This window comes from Cebus imitator, unplaced genomic scaffold (genome assembly GCF_001604975.1).
Source record: "Cebus imitator isolate Cc_AM_T3 unplaced genomic scaffold, Cebus_imitator-1.0 Scaffold448, whole genome shotgun sequence".
NCBI lineage: Eukaryota > Metazoa > Chordata > Mammalia > Primates > Cebidae > Cebus > Cebus imitator.
Window position 1 is genome coordinate 1087919 of NW_016107763.1, and position 21278 is coordinate 1109196.

The following is a 21278-nucleotide window of genomic DNA, read 5'->3' on the forward strand; positions in this document are numbered from 1 at the left end:
ATATTCATTATGGCTTTGCCTGTTTCTTCAGTTACAAAACTGAAGTTCTAGTAATGATGGATAAGACCATTTGATTTAGTTTGAGTGCCCCTGGAAGCAGGCCCTGAAAAAAGGACTGCAGCTGTAGGATACAAAGTAAACACTGGGAAATGGGACAGGGACAGAAGCCAGCCAATAAGAACTGTGTTTTCAAGCCAGTTATCATTGTGGGCTACTGGAATTTAACGCCAATGAGGGAAATCTGGGAACCAGTATAGAACACATGTTTCAGAATCATTTCATCCAAGAGGTGAGTGAGATGGGGTATTTATGCACCAATTCCTGTCAGTCATGGGTTAAATGCTGTTCCTGGAGATCATTAATTTCCTGTACTTTCAGCCTATGGCACAGAAGGACAAAGTGCTTTCAGTGGTCAGAGGATGCTCTCAGGCAAAGACATATAGGTGCTGAGTTGGTAGAGGCATGAACTTCCCTGTCATTTTCTTCCTTCAGAGCTTCAGTAGTACTTTGTCACAAACCAGTTTCATAGTTCTTAATGACCATTTTCCCCAAGATTCCCAAATACTAGAGATCCGCATTATCTAATACACCATCTTCTACCTGTATCAGGTCCCAGTTAAGAACAAGTGAGAATCTTAATAGTTGAGTTGCCACAGAATGCCTAAGATTGGTACTATTCCACTTGTCACCAGTAATGGAGCCCTTGTTGCCATTTGGCTGGTGAATTGTTCAATTCTAGAATCCCGTCCTGTTATTCTGCTTCTTAGGATTTTTTGCCTTGCCAACTGACTTAATTTGGGCCATCACGGAAACATACACTGTGAAAAAGATTGTAGAACAAAAAGTCTATTTGAGAGATGAAGCTAACATCAGTAGGAGAATTGGGAACTAAGACAAGGAGGGAAGGCAGCCAATAAAAATGTGCATTGTCTGGTTAGTTACCACTGTGGGCAACTGGAATTTAATCTCACTGGGGTATCTTTGGGAGCCTATGTAGAACAGATGCCTCAGTGCTACCTCCCTGCTCCCCAGAAGAATGGGATCTGGGGTATTTATTTAGTAACTCCCTTTCACATTGGTGGAGGGCTTCTAAGGGTCCTTGGCACTTTTGACCTGTTGCAAAATGGCTATAAAAAGCCATTAGGGAAGGAAACACAAGTATAGGGAGCTGGAAGCCTGGCCCACATACACAGAAGTGGTAAGGGTGAGAGAACATTAATGGGACCCTCATAGCCTTCGTTGTACCATTGTTGTTGAGGTTTTTGCTCCAGTTTGATATTAGATGTTTAGATAAAATGAGAATTAAAATTTCCAAAAATGTCAGCCTTTTAAATAATTGCAAGTATTTTCAGAATGTTAGTGTGAATTTGCTGGGAAAGGCAGATTCACTAAGCTGAGCTATTTAAGCTAAGTTATTTATTTTTACTTCTGCTAATAAGACTCCCAGATGTAGATGCAAAGGAATAGAATAAACATGTTTCTTGGATGACTAGAGGAAGGAAAGAGTATGAGTCATGTGTATATAGACAGACAGGAATTTGTTTAGAGAGAAATTAGCACTGCTGGGAATTAATGTACCTATTTTAGAACAAGTAAATGAATTAGTATTGGGGGCTGGTACCCTTCTGTTACCATAAGATAGTAACAATGAAAACAGAAATGTTTATTTTTCTATTTTCCATGATGAAATTAAATTTTGTAGATTTTTGGTTGTTTAAGAACACATTTGGTAGAGATTTGAGAAAATTTTACCAATAATACACAAACTAGGGCTGATCTTGGGTGAATGTGATGACTGTATTGAAACTTCTTGTTATTTAAAGTTTTATAAATCAAAACCAACAGTAAGGAGTATGATATTGGTTGTCAATAAACTTCCTAAAACAAAATTTTATGTTTGAGCTATTTTTTGAAAAATATTAAGGAGGCACAATTAACTGTGATAAGGTGTTCTGACTAAACAATAGAAGTTATCAAAAATCTGTGTGTGTATAAGAAAAGCAGAATCAGTTTTCTGACTTGCCACAATTACTTGGCAATTTTTACTATCACACATCAAACATTTTATTTTCCACTTACTGAAATCTATACTGTCATACATATCCATTATGTGCAAAACATTCTACTAAGCACTATGAGGATAATACAAAGTCAAGTTCCACAGTTGCTGTCTGTAGGTTGCTTATGGCTCGGTATAAGCAAGGCCACTATGTCTCTTACAATGGTGACTTTTTTCCCTTCCAAACTATATTTTATTTATTTTTTAACTTTTATATTACTTTCAGGGATACATATGAAGTTTGAGTTAATAAATAAATTGCATGTTGCAAGGTTTGGTATACATGTTATTTTGTCATCCAGGTGATAAGCATAGCAGTTTTTCAATCCTCATCCTCCTTCTACTCTTCACCCTCAAGTAGGGCCCCGTGTCTATTGTTTTCTTCTTGTGTTCATGTGTACTCAATGTTTAGCTCCCACTTATAAGTGAGAACATGCCGTGTTTGGTTTTCTGTTCCTGTATTAGTTAACTTAGTATAATGGCATCCAGCTTCATTCATGTTCCTGCCAAGGAGATTATCTCTTTCTTTTTTATGGTGCATAGTACTCCATGGTGTATATGTACCACAGTTTCTTTATCCAGTCCACTGTTGCTGGGCATTTAGGTTGATTTCATGTCTGCTATTGTGAATAGTGCTACGATGAACTCATTTTTTGAGGTATCATCCTGATACGCAAACCTGGCAAAGACACAACAACAAAAATACTTCAGGCCAATATCCTTGATGAACATAGATGCAAAAATCCTCAACAAAATACTAGCAAACTGAATCCAACAGCACGTTAAAAAGCTAATCAACTATGATCAAGTAAGCTTTATCCCTGGGATGCAAGCTTAGTTCAACATATGCAAATCAATAAATGTGATTCACCACATAAACAGAATTAAAAACAAAAACCACATGATCATCTTAGTAGACATAGAAAAAGCTTTTGATAAAATCCAACATCACTTCATGATAAAAACCCTAAAGAAACCGGGCATTGAAGCAACATTCCTCAAAGTAAAAGCTGTCTATGACAAACCTGCAGTCAACATGGTACTGGGCAAAAGCTGGAAGTGTTCCCCTTGAGAACTGGTGCAAGACAAAATTGCCCACTTTTACCATTCCTATTCAACATAGTATTGGAAGTCTTGGCGACAGCAATCAGGCAAGGGAAAGAAAAGGCATCCAACTAGGAAGAGAGGAAGTCAAACTATCTCTGTTTGCAGATGATATGATTCTATACCTAGAAATTTCATAGTATTTGCCCAAAACCTCCTAAATCTGAGAAACAACTTCTCCAATGTTTCTGGATACAAAATCAGTGTACAAAAACCCATAGCATTTCTATACACCAATAACATACAAGCTGAGCCCCAAATCAAGAACTCAATCCCATTCAAAATAGCCACAAAAAAGATGAAATACTTAGGAATACAGCTAACAAAGAAGGTGAAAGATCTCTATGATGAGAATTACAAAACACTGCTGAAAGAAACCAGACATGATACAAACAAATGGAAAAACATTCCATGCTCATGGATTAGAAGAATCAATATTGTTAAAATGGCCACACTGCCCAAAGCATGTACAGATTCAATGATATTCCTATTAAACTAGCAATGACATGCTATCCAAAATTAGAAAAAAACTATTCTAAAATTCATATGAAATTAAAATTCTATATGAATTTTAGAATAGAGTTTTTCTAATTTTGGATAGCATGTCAAAAAAGAGCCGAATTAACCAAAGCAATCCTAAGTAAAAGAACAATGGTGACTTTTTGAACCTTTATGGAGAACTGTTACCTCTGACAAAGGAAGGGCTAGTGATTCCACCATAAAATTAGATGCTGAACAAAACTTCAGTGGCTGCTGAAATAAATGATTGTTTATGCATGGTTAGAAAAGTGAATGGTAACCCCAGAGAAAAATTTCTGGGTGACTTTTTATAACACAAAGATTGCTAGATAGATATTTCCCAAACGGAAATTCTCTTAGGCAATCAATGTTTTCTATTTGCAAAGGAGCTAGTTTACCCTTCACAGCATCTCTAAGTGGCTGCAGATGTGGATGAAGTGGATGGAGATGCCTACAAATACCCAGTGGCACTGAGTATATTTTGGCTAAAATGAACTCTATGAAATGAGTTGAGTCTGTACTAGATCCTTGTTCTGCATGAAACTAATTTATTTAAACCTTTGGCTGTGATTATAGTTGATTGCCTTGGCCCAATTGCATGATGGTAGATAAACAGATCTGCTTATTCACTTTCTCAGATTGGTAAAATCATTGAGGAGTCAGCAGTCCTGTCCATATCTCTGTGTAATGATATTAAGTAGGTGGGCTGTGTGCCTGGAGGAGGTTATCTGTACTTTCTTGCATCCTTCCTAAACACTCTCCTGAGCAGAATCCAGGACTGAGCCTTACCCTCTCTGTTATCTCCCATAGAACTACTTAGAAGGGAGAGCAAATGCCATGCTTAACATGCTTCCCAAAGAACAAGAAACAAAGCTTAATCTGGTTCTAAGGAAAAGCTAACATTTCTTGACTTATGTCTCTGAGTATGAATTATTTAAAAGGCAAAGCATAGCCTGTATCTGTGTCTTGGCTATCTATCAGATGAATATGGGTCAGTCAGTGAACACATGCAGGATAGGAGAGGCCCAAGTTATTAAATTGATGAGTGTTATTCAGACTAGAATAAATTGGAGTGATAGTACCAATCAATTTTAATTTTCATTTGGAATCAAACCCTGGGCCCTATTTATATTTTCATGCCCACTGATGTGGGTTCACTGGCTTGAGATGAGTGGCTTCCAAATATGCTTACACTGTATTCATACTGTGCTGACATTGCTGACGTGCTTTTACCTCAAGCTGGTACACATAGGCCTAAGCAAGTACTTTGTGCGTCACCAGTACTGGCACATGCAAGGATTTGGCCTTGGCAGAAGGTTAGAATATCTGGTCCTCCTTGACAGCTGGTGAGAGTAAAGGATCCCCAACTACATCCTATAGGAAATAAGCTTAGCAGTGAACCTGCAAACTGAGAACATAATTATTCTACACCCAAAGGAAAGCCCATGACCAATAGCTACAGTGTCTATTGTTTAGAAGGAAGGTACATCAGATTAGGTAGGATATGTGGCTAAAACTCAGCTTTGGAAGTAGAGAGATGAAATGGTGAGAGAGCTCAGATCTGAGTCTTGGATGCTCCAAGGAACTTGCTTGAAGCAAAGTAGGGGTGAATGAGAGCAGGGATCTGCCCTTGGAAAATAGGGTGGGCTGGAGCTAGGTGGCAAGTAGCTCCCCAGTCAGTCGGAGGAGGGACAGAAAGTGGCTGGGGGCAGTGAACACAGCAGAAATGGCAGACTTGGCGGACTAAATGCTGGAATCAGATTCGAGAGTACTTTCCTCCAGGTTTGGGGCATGAAAAATGTAGAAGATCTTGGGAGAAAGATGACTTGGTAGGTGGCCTGATCACCTTACAAATACATCTGTGGTGAAAATACACAAGAGGCTTTGCCTTTCATGTGAAGAATAGCAACTGATTTCCAATCCAGCTGTTATACAATTATTAATCCCCTCATGCAACACACATTTATTGAGTGGCTATTATACACATACACCATTACTGGTCCTGGGGCTACAAACACATTCTTCAAATAAGTACATACAGTTAATTATAGCAACATTGCAACAAAGAAGAGGATGACGCCTGTCCAACATGGACTAAAGGCTGGTGAGAGAAAGTTTCTTAGAGAAGGTAGTGGAATATAGGCAGAGGAGACAAACACACAGTGGAGAGAGATGGTTTGGTTTAGTTGAGGAAATAGTAGCAGTTCAGCATTGTTGGCCAAATGATGAGATCCAAAGCTACACAGGAAATGATTAGAGAGAGACGTCAACTGCTCTTGCTGCTTCAGGAAAAAGAGTGGGGTTATATTTGCCATTAACTTATTGGTCATAAAGAACTCTGAGACAAGGTTGGGCACAGTGGCTCACACCTGTAATCCCAGAACTTTGGGAGGCCATGGTGACTGATTGCTTGAGTTAAGAAGTTTAAGACCAGCCTACACAAAATAGCAAAACCTCATCTCTACAAAAACGCAAATTAGTCAGGTGTGGTGGCACGCACCAGTAGTCCCAGCTACTCAGGAGGCTGTGGTGGGAGGATTGCTTGAGCCCGGAAGGTAGAAGTTGCAGTGAGCTGTGATTGTGCCACTGAACTCCAGCCTGGGTGACAGAATGAGACCCTGTCTCAAAAACAAAACAAAACAATAACAAACGAACAAAAAACTAGAACTCAGACAATAATAATATCTAACCTTTATTGAGTGCTTATTATATGCCAGGCACTGTGCCAAGCATTTTACGAATCTTAACTCATTTTATTTTTACAACCCTCTGAAGGTTTGTATAACCCAGTATTGTCTTTATATTATGGATGAGAAAGTTGAAGCTTGTAACTGAAGTTCACACATAGTTGAGGGTAGAGCTAGCACTCAAACACAGACCTGCCTGGAAAACTCATGCCCTTTATAGGCACTATGGCTGTGCACCTGGGAACAAGCAGGCTGGGAGAGGCATCTCATTCAAGCCTGGAGACTTCAGGTCTGGAACTGGGGAATACAGGCAATAGTTGATATTCAGCCAGGACACCAAATCATCAATCTTGCCTCATTTTCTGTCTTTCAATCTTGGCCCATTTATATAAAAACCTTTCCTAGGGTATAGATTATGAAAATATATTTGATCTGTTTTATATACTCCATTTGCTCCTGCAGTTGTATATAGTGGTGATTTCCTGAGACTCTTTCAGAAAGTCTATGAGGGCAAAATGCTTTTCATAATAATATTAAGACATTATTTACCTCTATCACTGTGCAGACATTTGCACTGAGAATGTAAAAAAATGCTCGCAGTTAAAAAAAAAGTCAGTTTCATTTAAGAATGTTATAAATGAAAAAGTAGAATTATTAATCATATCAAATATTGACCCTTGGGAACACATTTGTGTGATGGAATAACAAGTACCCATAAACATTTTCATTTTATACTGAAGTATGTTGGTTGTGTTAAGGAAAAGCACTCCTGTGATTGCGTTGTGAGCTAAACTAAACTTCTTTTTTCATAGTACACCATTTACTTCAAAGAATGACTATGAGACAAATGTAATTATTTAGACTTAAGTATTCAGCATATATAATTCTAGAAAATGAATGAACTGAATCTACTGTCACTCGAAGGAAAACAACAGTCCTCAGAATTTGTTGGCAACAACAAAACAATATCTCAAGTGCAAATTAGAATTTTGGGAAACTTGAATTGGCTGCTATGAGTACGACAGCTTTCCAATACTTTTCTAATGAGATCTGTAGTGATATTAACAAATGTGCTTTGAAGATATTATATAATGAACTATATCTACATTTGGAAGATCTGAATTATTCAGTGAACCAATATTTTTCAAATGACCAGTATGTGATGTTACAAAATTATATTTTGCATTCAAAAGGCAAGATGTACCAATGGATTTTGATATAACAGAGCAGGAAAGTTCATTAACATGTTTTCAGATTCCATGTGGTGACTAATCTTTAAGAAACACCACCTGCTGAGTTTTGGTATAGTATCAAAGAAGAATATTCACAATTATCTGAAAGGACTTTTCAATAGCCCTTCACTTTCCAATTACATATCTGTGAGAAGTTAAATTTTCTTAAAATATATCAACTAAAACAATATATTGTAAAAGACTGAATGCAGAAGCAGCTATGAGAATCCACGTATTGTCTCTATTAATCTAGACCCTAAGGAGATTTGTAAAATTATAAGACAATGCTACTCTTTAAATATTTCTGTTTTGCTAAAGATTATTTTTCACAGGAATATATTATTTATTTTAATATATGATAGGTTTACTGTTTTATTTATGTATTTTTTTATTTTTTGAGTTGGAGCTTTTGCTCTTGTTGTCCAGGCTAGAGTGAAGTGACATGATCTTGGCTTGTTGCAAATTCCACCTCCCAGGTTGAAGCAATTCTCCATCCTCAGCTTCCCAAATAGCTGGGATTACAGGTGCCCACTACCATGCCCACCTAATTTTTGTATTTTTAGTAGAGATGGGGTTTCACCATGTTGTCCAGGCTGGTCTCAATCTCCTGACCTCAGGTGATCCACCCTCCTCAGTTTTCCAAAGTTCTGGGATTACAGACACGAGCCACTGCACCTGGCCTATTGTTATTTTTAAACAAGTAAATACTTACAACATTTCTCAGTTTTAATTTCTAATGTGATAAATATCAATAAATATAACCTACATAAATATAAATTATAAAGAGCCCTTGAGACCAAAATAACTACTAGATGACACGTTTCTGTTTAGATTCTCCTTGATAAGTATTTTTGACTTACGTGTTACATTAGATGTAAGCTGTGTTTAATACTCAGATGCTGCACTTTGAGGATTCAGAGAGTTCATAAACATTTATTTCTAAAGCATAGAGATTTAACTTCTATAAATAGTTCTAGTGATATTCATGAAACTGCAGAGAAACTCACTGTTGGTCAACAATAGAGTTAACAGACCTAATACACTCTCCTTTCTATGAACAAGACGAAAATCTGTCAAGAGCCAATGTCTCTTCCACACCATTATTTCAAATAAGCAGATGTGATACTTACGGTGTTTATTCTTGAAATTACTTCCTGCCTTTGAAAAAGAGCTAATCAACCACTACATTTCCTTGGCTCAATAAAAAGTAAGGGGATTTCACTGATACTAGATTAATTCAGAAATGAAGCTTAAACTTCATTTCTGCTCTAACTTCGTCTTAAAAAAATAGGTATATTTGTCATGCAAAAGCTTTTTCTAGCAGTGCATATCAAACAAACACATTTACAGACTAAAAAGTGAAAAATGCCATCATTAATTTTTATTCCCATAGAATTGTTTGCCTTGTTTTTTCACATCGTGTGTCAAATAGTAGTCAGGGTCTGAAGGCTAAGGAAATTGCTAGAAGACAGTGCTAGTGCATTGACTGTTTGAGAAAAAGACCTTTCAAAGACTCTTTTTTATAGTTGGATTGCTCTTTTATTTTCCCTCTGATGATCAGCTTCCAGTCGTATTAGGCATGAAAACTTGCTATCCTCAGAGAGGTCCTTAGACCAGCGGCATCAGTACCACCTGGGGGTGTGTTAAAAGTGCAGGATCTCAGATTCCACCCTAGGCCTATAGAATCAGAATCTAAGTTTTAAAAAGATCCCCATTGGATGCCTAAACACAATAAAGCTTGAGGAACACTGCTATTAGGGATGCAAATAATATTTCTCCACACTTTTTTGGGTGTTTTTTTTTTTCTGATTAGTATTCAATTTCCCTTTTAGAACAATCTTAAACAATGTAATCAGTACTCAGCCTTATTACTGGATTGTTAAAATATTTACTCCTACCAATCATTTTGAAATAAATAAAGGTACTTATGCCCTATCTTCTAAAATGCCATATCAATGAAAAGGTCAAAGAACTCAAGAAATACAGATTGAAACCTAAATGTAGGGCAACAGTAACTGATGAAAAGAATCAATAAATATTTGTATTTTAAAGTATTTTGTCTTAAATTAGCCTGTTTTTAGGAAAAACTTTTATTTAAACATGAGGTTCTTCCATCTAGCCCTTTATTTGCTTAATACCACATTTTTAGATTAGAATAAGATCTGATTTGCAAGATAACCTGATAGACATTCTTTTAAATACTGTACTTGCCTGCTGGATATCAGTAGCAGCCCTTGGCTTTTTCATCCAACCTCCAAACTTTGAAGTGTAGTGAATTCATTTTCAAAAGGAAAATAAAAACTTTTATCCAAACGTCTTCTTTATACTCCCCAAAGTTGGCCTGTTTGAATGGTTAGCTCCCACACTTGGTAGCTCTATGGTAGCCTGCTTTAGGCTGGTGGAGATCATGGGCAATCTTCCCAGAAGTGACAAAAGAACACTTTATAAAACCAGGCCATGTTTTGCAACAGCTGGTTATTTTTGCTTCAGAGAAAGAAGCAATGAAAAAATATGGCAAAGTATGAGAAAAAGTACACCAAGGCAATATGATGCCATCTTTTCATATTCTGCATATATTTCAATGCATCTGTCATTTGGAATGTGGCCTTTCCCTGGCTGAGGGTCACGAGATTTAAATATGTGTTGTCCAGCACTTTATAAACTCAGGGCTTTTAATGTTGATCGCATAAACACTTAGCTGCAGTGTATATAACATAAGGCATATATGCGAGACCTTCTTGTGTGTAAAGGATTCTGTTTTTTTTTTCTCTCTCTCTCTCTCTATTTTTTTTTTAATAGAGTTGGGGTTTCTTCATGTTGGCTAGGCTGGTCTCGAACTTGTGACCTCAGGTGATCCGCCCACCTCGGCCTCCCAAAGTTCTGGGATTACAGGCGTGAGCCACCATGCCCGGACACGTTCTGTTAATTAAAGGTCATAACCACATCATTATGTACTTCAGGAATTTAGATAATGATTATTTCTTGTTTCTTTTTTGTGCTACTAATTTTAATGTAGTCCAGTGATATGTGCTTAAGAATATGTGCTTTCAGTACTCTGATAAAAATGACTGTCAAAATGTGAATATATTTCACACTTCCTTACATATTCCATTAGTCATTACTGGAGGAAAAAATGTGAATAATTTATTGGGGAAAAGTTTAAATTAACCTGCTGACAACTTAAATCATACATAAGCGCTCCTAAGGGTGTGGGGCTCTGGGGGGAAAAGGCATGCTTTTTGTTAATAAGAAGAGTGACTCCTTGAAGGACAGAGAAAATAATTTTACCTTCTACAGAAAAAGTCAGAACACAATTATCTAATCTATTTCCTCATAGTGTGATCATCTTGGGTAAATTATTTCTTCACACATTATATTTATAACTGTTTTTAATTATAATAATTCTGTATGGATTTGCCCACACACACACATATATATATATATATATATATATATATATATACACACACATATATATATATATGAAAATTATGTTTTAAAATACACTTATTTTTCCTTATTTTTATGTTTTTTTTTTATGTTTAGAGAAAAGGTCTCTGTTGCCCAGTCTGGAGTGCAGTGACGTCACAGCTCCCTGCAGCCTTGACCTCCTAAGCTCAAGCGATTCTCCCACCTCAGCTTCCCAAGTAGCTGGGACTACAGGCACATGCCACCACTCCTGGGTAATTTTTAAACATTTTATAGAGATGGGGTTTTCCTATGTTTCTCAGGCTGATCTCCAATTCTTGGGTTCAAGCGATCCTCCTGCCTCAGCCTCCCCAACTGCTGGGATTACAAGTATAAGCCATGCACCTGGCCTGCATTTGTTTTTAAAAGAACCATTTTGGATCATTTCATTTAAAAATTAAAACATCTACATTTAGAATAAAACTAAAAATCACTAAAAAGTATAAGTTACATAGAATAATATTCTACATAGAGAAGATACAGAGAGGAGCAGGAACTGAGGTGTAATGAGAGAGAGTTTTTGAAAGTGGAAAGTAAGAGAATATAAAATAAATAAATTGAGACATTTTGAGAACTGCTAATTCTAGGTAAAATCTAGGTGAATAATAATAAAATTAAAATGTATTGAGTATTTATAATGTTATATATGCATTTTTTTCATTTAATCCTCAGAATGACCCTTTAAGATTGATGTTGTTTTGCTTATTTTCAAATGATGAAACTGAGGCACAGAGTTATGTCTTAAGGCTGTACAAGTTTAAATGTTTAAGTAGCATTGAACCTACGAATTTAGCTCAGCAGCTCATGCTCTTTAACCCTGTGCTATGCAGAGCCTGGCAACTGTGCCCTGCCTCAGGGTTTGCCTGCCAAGAGTCCACAGCTCAGGGCCATGTGGTATAACGTTGCTGATCAGATGATTTTCCAGCATGATCTTCATTCATTGACTCCATTTCCTTATCTCCCTTTACCTGATCAATCCTGCAATCAAGCTTCCACTCTGACCACATTTTATAAAATAATGTTTTATTTTGAAATATTTTTTTTTTTTGAGACTGAGTCTTGCTCTGCTGACCAGGCTGGGGTGCAGTGACACGATCTTGGCTCACTGCAACCTCCATAACTCTGATTCAAGAGATTCTCCTGCCTCAGCCTTCCCTAGTAGCTGGGATTGCATGCATCTGCCACCACGCCCAGCTATATTGATTATATTTTTAGTAGAGACAGGGTTTCACCATGTTGGCCAGGCTAGTCTCTAACTCCTGACCTGAAATGATCTGCCTGCTTCAGCCTCCCAAAGTGCTGGGAGTACAGGCGTGAGCCATTGTGCCCAGCTATATTTTGAAAGCATTTAAGACTCATATAAAAAGCAGCAAAAATAGTATGGAGTTGCTCTGTATCCTCCCAAAACTTGGTATTATCTGCATTTTTTATATTAGCCATTGTCACAGGTTTGAAGTAGTATCTCCTTGTAGCTTTAATTCACATTTCCCTGATGGCTAAAGATACTGAGGATGCTCATTTGCCATTCATACACTGTTCAAGTCTTTTGTCCATTTTCAAATTGGATTGCTGTTTTTTTCTTCTCCAGAGTTTATAATTCTTGACATGTTTTGGATAAAGTTCTGTATCAGTTATATGATTTGCAAATATTTTCTCCCTTTCGTGGCTTGTCTTTTTCTCCTCTTAACAGCATTGCTTTCAGAGTTTAAGTTAATTTTGTTAAAGTTCAATTCACTGATTTTTTTTTCTCTTAGGGATCATGTCTTTGGTGTCATGTCTAATAACTCTTTGCCTAATTCCAAGTCATGAAGTTTTTGTTTTCCTACATGAAGTTTAGATCAAAGTTTTTTCCTATGATTGTCTAATATTCAATCACAGGAAAATCATAGAAAAAAATCAAGGTTTTTTTCTATGATTGTCCAACCATTTGTTGAACAGACTATCTTTCCTCTCCACCAATTTTTGAAACTACTTTCACCAGGGTTGCTAATGGCCTTTTACTTTCCTGATTTAAAGGAACAATGGCCTGTAACGCATTTTAGCAATGTAGCGTTGGTGTGGACTGTGTGCTTTTGTAACAACAGTGACATAGGGAGTTCCTTTACCTGGATGTTGAGAGAATGCAGGGAGAGTGCTGGCCTCATCCATCACCCATCAGAGGGGTGCAACACATTCAGAGTGGCAGGAGTGGCCCTGACTGTACACTGCCTGTGCATGTAGCACGAACCAGGTCTGTCTACTCATATTTTCCTAAACTGGGAGAGACAATGATTTTTCAGGAATATTTTCTATCTGCACTCCTTGAAATAAGAAGATAATATTGTAGTCTTAATGTTTACTTAAAATTTGTTTTCTTATTATGAGTAATATATGCTCATTGTAAAAAAATTTGGAAAATACTTAACATCTCCTCTTGCTCTTGCCTCTCCTTCCTTTTTTCTTCTTTTGCTCCTTCTCTTCCTTTTCATTCTCCCCCTCCTCCTGCTGCTGCCCCTCTTGTCCGCTCCTTGTTCATAGGACTCATGCACGTAATGGTGGTCTACTTCTGTGGAAGAAGGGAAAAGCTGAGAGGGAGAGGATTAGATAGATGGATGGAGGATGGAGGTTAAAGCAAATATCATAGAAATAACATGTTCAATCTTGGTAGTAGGGACACGGAAGTCTATTTTTATTTCTTCTATTCTGGTCTGTAGGCTTGAAATGTTTCAGAAATAAAATAAAAATGGATAAAAGCCCTCAAGGCATTTACTTTCAAATGAAAAGACACTAAACATTTATGATCTTTATTATTAAATTATATAGTACTGAACTAAGAGGTTAGAGGCTGAGCATCCCCACCATCCCAGAGATGAAGGAATGCTGCTCTTGACTGTTTAAAATGAAGCAGTGCTTTTCTTAAATGACATGAAAAATAAGAGAGAATATAATCTGTCCTGGATGTTTGGGTAGGTGGCAGATGGAAGATGAATGAGGTATTTTCTGTACAGGCATACTGTTCTTTGCTATGTATGACAGAATGAATAAATGACCTGCAGGGCAATTTTGGAAAATTTCCTGATATGTTAAGATAATAAGAGCAGGCAAGTTAGTTGACTAGGAGCTATTAGTTCAGCAAGTTAGAATTGCCATTCATAGTCAAGTCACAGATTTTACAGAAGTTTTTCTAGGTTTAGTTTGCTGACGAGTCTGTAACTTTTTAATACATTCAATTTTTTAGACATCTTGGCCCCCATCTGCCACCTGATTAGGCTCTGGAGACTTAATATTGAAATATAAATATTAATAAGCTCTAAAGATGGAGGTATCTGTCTAAACTTTAAGTTTAGTATTTTAAATTTGCACCTTGCAGTGGTGTCCATGTTTTAAAGTGACGTAAAGAACTAGGGCAATGATTTAAGCAAAATAAAATTTTTTTACAAGGCTCTAATTACCTGGACACTCAGGCCAAGTCTATTTTTGGCACAAAGTATTGAGACAGATACTTCATTTTGCATGACAGATACAGATTATGTTAAACTCGACTTGCTTGTCTGTACTCTAACACACATTTTATACAAATGCTTTTTTTCCCCCTTGAAAAAATGAAAGCAATAATTTTGCTTGGGAAATTTTCCTATTGTTGGAATTTTGCTTCACCTTGAACAAGCCTCTTGCCTCTACTGGGTCTCTTCTTTCTTGGCTATAGAATGTAGGGTTTGGACTTCATGAACTTTAAGAACCCTTTCATCTTCATGCTTTTAGGTAAAAACCTTTGTGGTTCCCCTTTTCTGTTGGACATTAATTTCTCAATTGGGATATGATGTTAGGTAACCATTCTTCTGTGGAACTGGGCACTGTGGGAGGGAGGAGGACGTGACCTACCCTGATCCACACATTCTCCATGCAGGCAGAAAAGACAACATGTCTTCACAGCTCTCTTGCTGTGCAGCTACTTGGAGGAAAGGTGCTGCCAGATGAATGAAGGAAAGAAGGTTGGAATATTGGGTGGCCAGATCACACCTGTAGGAGTTTGGACTTCAATCTCTAAGAGACGAGGTGCCACCTGGGGTTTTCAGGCAGCTCTGTGATGTGTTTCAATAAAAGAACCTCTGGCTAAAGTGGGGAAGAGGATGGGAGGGCTAAACTGAAAAATGAGGAACAAGGTAGGAGGTCACTGCAGTAGTTTAGGTAAAAAATGACAAAAACATAGACTAAAGCAAGTAGAGAAGAAAAGAAAGATTTGAGACATTTTAAGGAGTTGACATTGTCACAGCTTCATGAGTGATAGGATGTAAGTTATGAGTGAGAGCAAGCACTTAGGGTGAGTTCCCTGTTTCTCCATGCAAATTTTGCATTCTTTTCTATGATACACTCTTATTTATTCTGATCTAAAAGTAATGTTTTGATTACTACTGATTATAACTTAAAATTTTAGATAAAATTATCTGTGTTTAGTCTGTGTATTCAGTTTGAGAAGTACAGGTACAGAAAGAGAAAAGAAAGGCAATGATTTGAACCCCAAGGAAAACCAACATTTAAGGGGTAGGTGGAGGTAGAGGAGCTGGCAAGGAGATTGGGGGGAATGGTAAGAGAAGTTGGGGGTAAAGCTGATAAACTGTTACTGTGGAAGTATAAAGAAGAAACAGCTACAGGGAAGGAATGACTAATAGGGTTACATGCTACAGAGAAGTTAAGGAAGTTAATGGAAGTATTAACTTTGAGTTCAGAAATTAAAGTGTTGTTGATTTTAGTGAAGGCACATTCTGGTGACAGACACTAGATTGTCATGAGTTGAAAAGTAAATGAAGAGTAGAGAAGTAGGGCAATGAGCATGAGCTACCATTTTCAGGAATCTTGACTGTAAAAAGAAAGAGCACTAAAAGGGCAATGTATTCATTGGGAAGCACAGCTTTTTTTTTTTTTTTTTTTTTTTTTTGTGTCAGAGAGATGAACATTTTGTAGATGGGGCAGAAGGACCCAGTATATACGGAGAGATAGAAACTACAGGGAATTAATCTCAATCTCTTAAATTCTAGAAGGTAAATGGAAAGCTTTAAAGGTCTTAAAAATACATATACTATATACTTTAACTTTTATTTCTAGAATTTATCTTAGTTTTAAATGCTTTGAACACTTTTCTATAACTTAAACTCCACAATTAAAATTGTGTCTAAAGTATTTAATTAAAAATAAAATGAACAGAGATTTTTACAATTTTAGCGTCAAAAAATTGGTAACTACTTAAATACTCAGCATTGAGAAAATTGTCATTGGCTACCGTAAAAATATTTAGGTGAAAAGTATTCAGTTTCTATGGTGGATAGGCTAGACAAGCTCAAAATGCTCGTCATCCCCAGAACCCCTTTCAAGGTGTTCCTCCCCACTTCTTTTTCCAAATCATATTTATTTAGGATAATTTACATTTAATAAATGTACCCATTTTCAGTGTCCATTTCAAAAAGTTCTGACAAGTTTCACACCAGTGTAACCATCACCATGATCAAGATAAAAAGCATTTATATTGGCTCTAAGAGTTCCCTTCCCACCTTCCTAGTTTATCCTCACCCTGCCACTGGCCGTAGTAAATCCCTGACCTGCTTTCTGTCACCATAGATTTATGTTCAAGAGTTTTAAATAGCGCAGTATGTACTCTTTTCATCTGGCATTTTCAGCTTAGTATTATGTTTCCCAGGTTCTTCCATGTTGTTGCAAGCAAATATTGGTAGTTATGCCTTGTTACCGTTGAGTAGTGATGCCATGAATATACCAAATTTGCACATTTATTCACCAGTTGATGGACATTTAGGTTGTTTTCAGTTTTTTGGCTGTTAAGAATAAGCTGCTTGAAAATTAATTTGCAAGCCTTTGTGTGAACATATGTTTTAATTTTTCTTGGGCAAATACCTAGGAATGGAATTGCTACATCTTAGGGTCAAATGGTAAGTGGTGTTTAGCTTTATGAGAAACTGCCAAACTGTTTTCCAAAATGCCTATACACTTTTGACATTCCCATCAACAGTGGATGAGAGTTCCAGTTATTCTACACTCTTTATCACATTTATTGGTATAAAGTTGTTCATAATATTCCCCTATCTTTTCAGTGTCCATAGGATATGTACTGATATCCATTTTTAAATTTCTGATATTGGTAATCCATATCTTCTGTCTTTAAATTTTTTTTGTCATTCAAGGTAGAAATTTATCATGATTTATTTTTTCAAAGGCCAGGTTATTGTTTAATTATTTTACTCTACTGCCTCTTTTTTACTTCATTGATTTCTGCTTTTGTCTTTATTACTTCATTTCTCCTACTTACTTTGGTTTAATTTGATTTTTTCTTTAGCTTCTTAGGGTCCACAACTCCTTTTATGGTGTGGCTTCTGCGTGCTGTGCCTGGACTACCAGGTTGGTATAATGTGGCCCCTGCACACTGAGGGATGATGGGCCTCAGTGAGCAGCTGATGCAGTGTATTGATTTGCCAGTGGCCTGTAAGACATTATGGAGTAAAAATTCTGTTCAAAATCATTGAAGTGATTAATATATAATTGTATTATTTCTGTCAAGAGTGAAAGTTTAGTTGTTAGAGTAGAATATTCCCAAATAGTGAGTAGTTGAGTCAAATACCGGGGCCCATGAATTAAGATAATGCATTTCTGCAACTGAAAGGGCAGCAAAGTAGTTGTTGGAGCTGCCTTGAATGCTAGAAGACATTCTAGTTTGTAATTATGTTCTAATCTTGGTAGAGCCTGGTTATATGGCTGATTTTTGAGTTTCCACAAGGCCTGGCCATGTTACCGAGTTTGCCTTTTCTTTGCATGAGTAACTTTACCACACACTCTGCTCCATGCTTGATGTTACAAAGCAAGTCTCTGATCAACTACTCCTGAGAATCAAATGGGAAAAATTTAGTGATAAAGCAAAAACACAAGACTCAATTTCATGTGTGTATTGTGTGATTCCATGGCAAAAACATATAGAAAATGATTGAAAGGAAGTATATGGGATTATAGGCAACTTTCATTTCTTTGTTTGTATTTTCCTTGGTGAAACCAGATTTTTTTAGACTTCACTAGCCTGTGTATAAAGCTAGGGTTACATTAAGGGTAGTAACCCAAATATCTCTGGCATAATTCCCTGCCTATTTACATAGAGCCTGGCTCCTTGTAAACTTCCTTTTCCAACATAAGGAACTCCCAAACATTATTAATCTGAGTTAGAAATTAGAAGTATCCTAGACTCAAATAAGACCCTTAGTTAAATATTTTTTATTATAAGCATGTATTACAAGGTCTTCATCATTCTCAGATTCTATATTTTCACATTTATTTATAATCCCCAGATTAATACTTGCAGGGTTTTCTGGTCACTTATGGACATGTGCAGAGTTGGGGGGAGAAAAAAAGGAACTCTATTTTTTTTTTTTCCACTCTGCACATGTTCCCAGCTGAATGAGCAAGATGATGTCTGCCTTCTTGCTTCAGCTCTCATACTGTAAACAAGTATCCTTCTAGTGGTCTATTTAGTGTCATGTTTTTTACACTTTTGTGCTTTTTGTTAATAATTTTGCTGTTTGAAGTGGCCCCCAAGCATAGTGCTAAAGTGCCATTTGGTGTTCTTAAGTGCAAGAAAGGTCTGATATGCTTTACGGAGAAAATAGATGTGTCAGTTTTGCTTTAGGCATTCGTTACAGAACTACTGGCTGTGAGCCTAATGCTCATGAATCAGCAGTATATATTAAATAAGGTGTTTTAAAACAGAAACACAGAAAAACAAGGTTAGGTATTGATCAGTTGATGAAAATGTTGAGATTAGAGGCCTTCTGGAAACTAACTCTGTATTTCCCCTAGGAGCAATTGTTCAGGATCTACTAATTCAGTGTTCAGTGTGCTGTTATAGAGCACAACTATCATGAATAATGAGAATTGACTATACTTTAAGAGGGGAAATAAAGATCTAACAAAATATATACACTAGAATGATATGAACCGGTGAGATTAACATTAATAATTTTCCTGATGGAAGAAGTCCAGAAATTGTAAAAGGATGTGGGGTCCAAGATCCAGAGGCAGATACCTTTCCATTTTAGGCTAGAGGGAAGGAGATAAGGGAGTAATGAGATGAAGAAAATTTGAGGGGATGGAAGGGAATGGCAGAGTTGAAGACCAAATTCAAGGAGTTGACATCATCTACTAAAGATGATGTGGGGGATAATCAGAGACTCAAAAAGAATGTCAGCATTTTGGAATAGTCACTGAGGGGTAGTAAGGCTGAAAAATGAAATGGTACTTAAAAGAACAAGCAACACAATTATGATTTATGGCTTTTTTTTTTTACTAAGATAACATAGAAAAATGAGATTTATAAGCAGGTTGTATGAAATCTATTGTGCAGCTTGTTTAAACAGGCAGAATATTCACAAAATAAGATTGTTTTCCCTAAGTCCTTGGCCAGGCTTCTAAATTGGATGTGTGGTAGCAGAACTATCATTTCCAGGCAAAATGTATATGTTCTTGATACTAAAATAAATTGTTTATGTGATTTTCAAGCAGTAGTTCTTATGTTGCATGTTTGGACACAACTATCTAGTAGTAATTGGCAATTATTTATTGAACATCTGCTAGATGACAGAAGCCAGAAATACATAAGAAATTAAACCTGGCTTCAGCCATCAAGCTTCTTAGCTAGAGGTATATACTCCCAAGAGACAATTGTGTTTCAGTGTGGTGAATGCTGCAGCGGGTTAGACATGGGATACGTGGGAATGGTTGGGAAGCCTCAGACCCAGTCCTGGAGGTTTCATGAAGGGGAGCAATGGACTGAGATAACTTAGCTGCAAACAGCTGGCTTGGAGGGATTCTAGGTGTTGCAAAGACCCAGAGATACAGACCACATAAAATTGCATACCAAAATTAATATCAAAGTATCTATTCTATTTTAGTTTTGTATTACGTTGTCAAAACCATTGGTTGGCATGAGTGCTCTTATAATATTTCTGTGTAAAGTTTAATGGAACAGTTAGCATAATTGTCATGAAAATTTTAATGTCAATATTTCTATAAATCACATTTATTGTTTATTCTTTTAAGGTATTCCATGTTCTGCCACCTTGATTATAATCAGAATATATTTAAACCTTGATCATAAAATAAATTATCAATTTATAAACACATTAGGCAGAAATTAAAAGAGACACTAGTCTATCATAAAACTATTTTAGAAATTCCACAAAGATGATTTAAGAACACGCTTTGTCACATGGAAAGGATTTGGGGTGAATTTTTTACTTAATATCTTTATTTACTAGCTTTTAAAAATAGTTTTTAATAATTCTCAAGCATTTTTATAAGCCAGTATTTTCCTCCCAAGCAAAGTTGTGAGAAGATGTCCAAGTAATAAGCCTTAAAGATAAGGACTCTGGCAAAGTTTGACATTATAAACACATATATTTTTTGAGGAATAGAGAATTTTTATAAATATTCATTCTGGATGAATACTCTGCTTGGAAGTGGTTTGTATTTCAAATAAAATAAATTTTACATTGATTTATCTGTCTTTTTTTATGGAGTAGGAGGTATAAGTGATTTCAGATGTGTTGGGAGTGTTTTTTATTCTTCAATTGGCTTTTATTAAAGCACTATCTATATAATACTTCCTCGCAACTAGAGTCTTTTTTGTTTTAGGACAGTTTAAAATTACATAAATATTTCTTTTATTCATAACAGGCTCATTGAAACAGATTGGCGCTAATTAGAGAAATTCACGTAAGCTATGTGATCATATATTGCATACTAGCCATTTTGTCTGACCTGTCAGTTGGAAGTATGTTGCAGTGAAAATATGGAGAACAGTATTTTAAATACATGGTTAAACTGCATTTGCCGTTTATCAGAGCTGGCTAAGGTATCTTGCATAACATTATATGCATTTGAAAGTGTATTATTGGTTTAAGGAATATCACTATGGGCTTTTTTTTCTCCTTCCTTAAATAAGTTCTTTGAATTCCTGTAATTTTTTCTGCATAAGATTGAGTGTTACATACTTCATAAGAAATGTATTATTTATGTCAGTATATTTCCACAATGCTGCTGTGGTTTCAATTTTATATGGATATAGCATAAAGTCATGAATGGGCATTTTGGATTTTTTAGAAAAGTCATTGAATTGATATATTTGCACTGAAATGCTGTCTATTTTTCTGTTTGCTGTTGGAAGTAGATGCAGAATGTTTG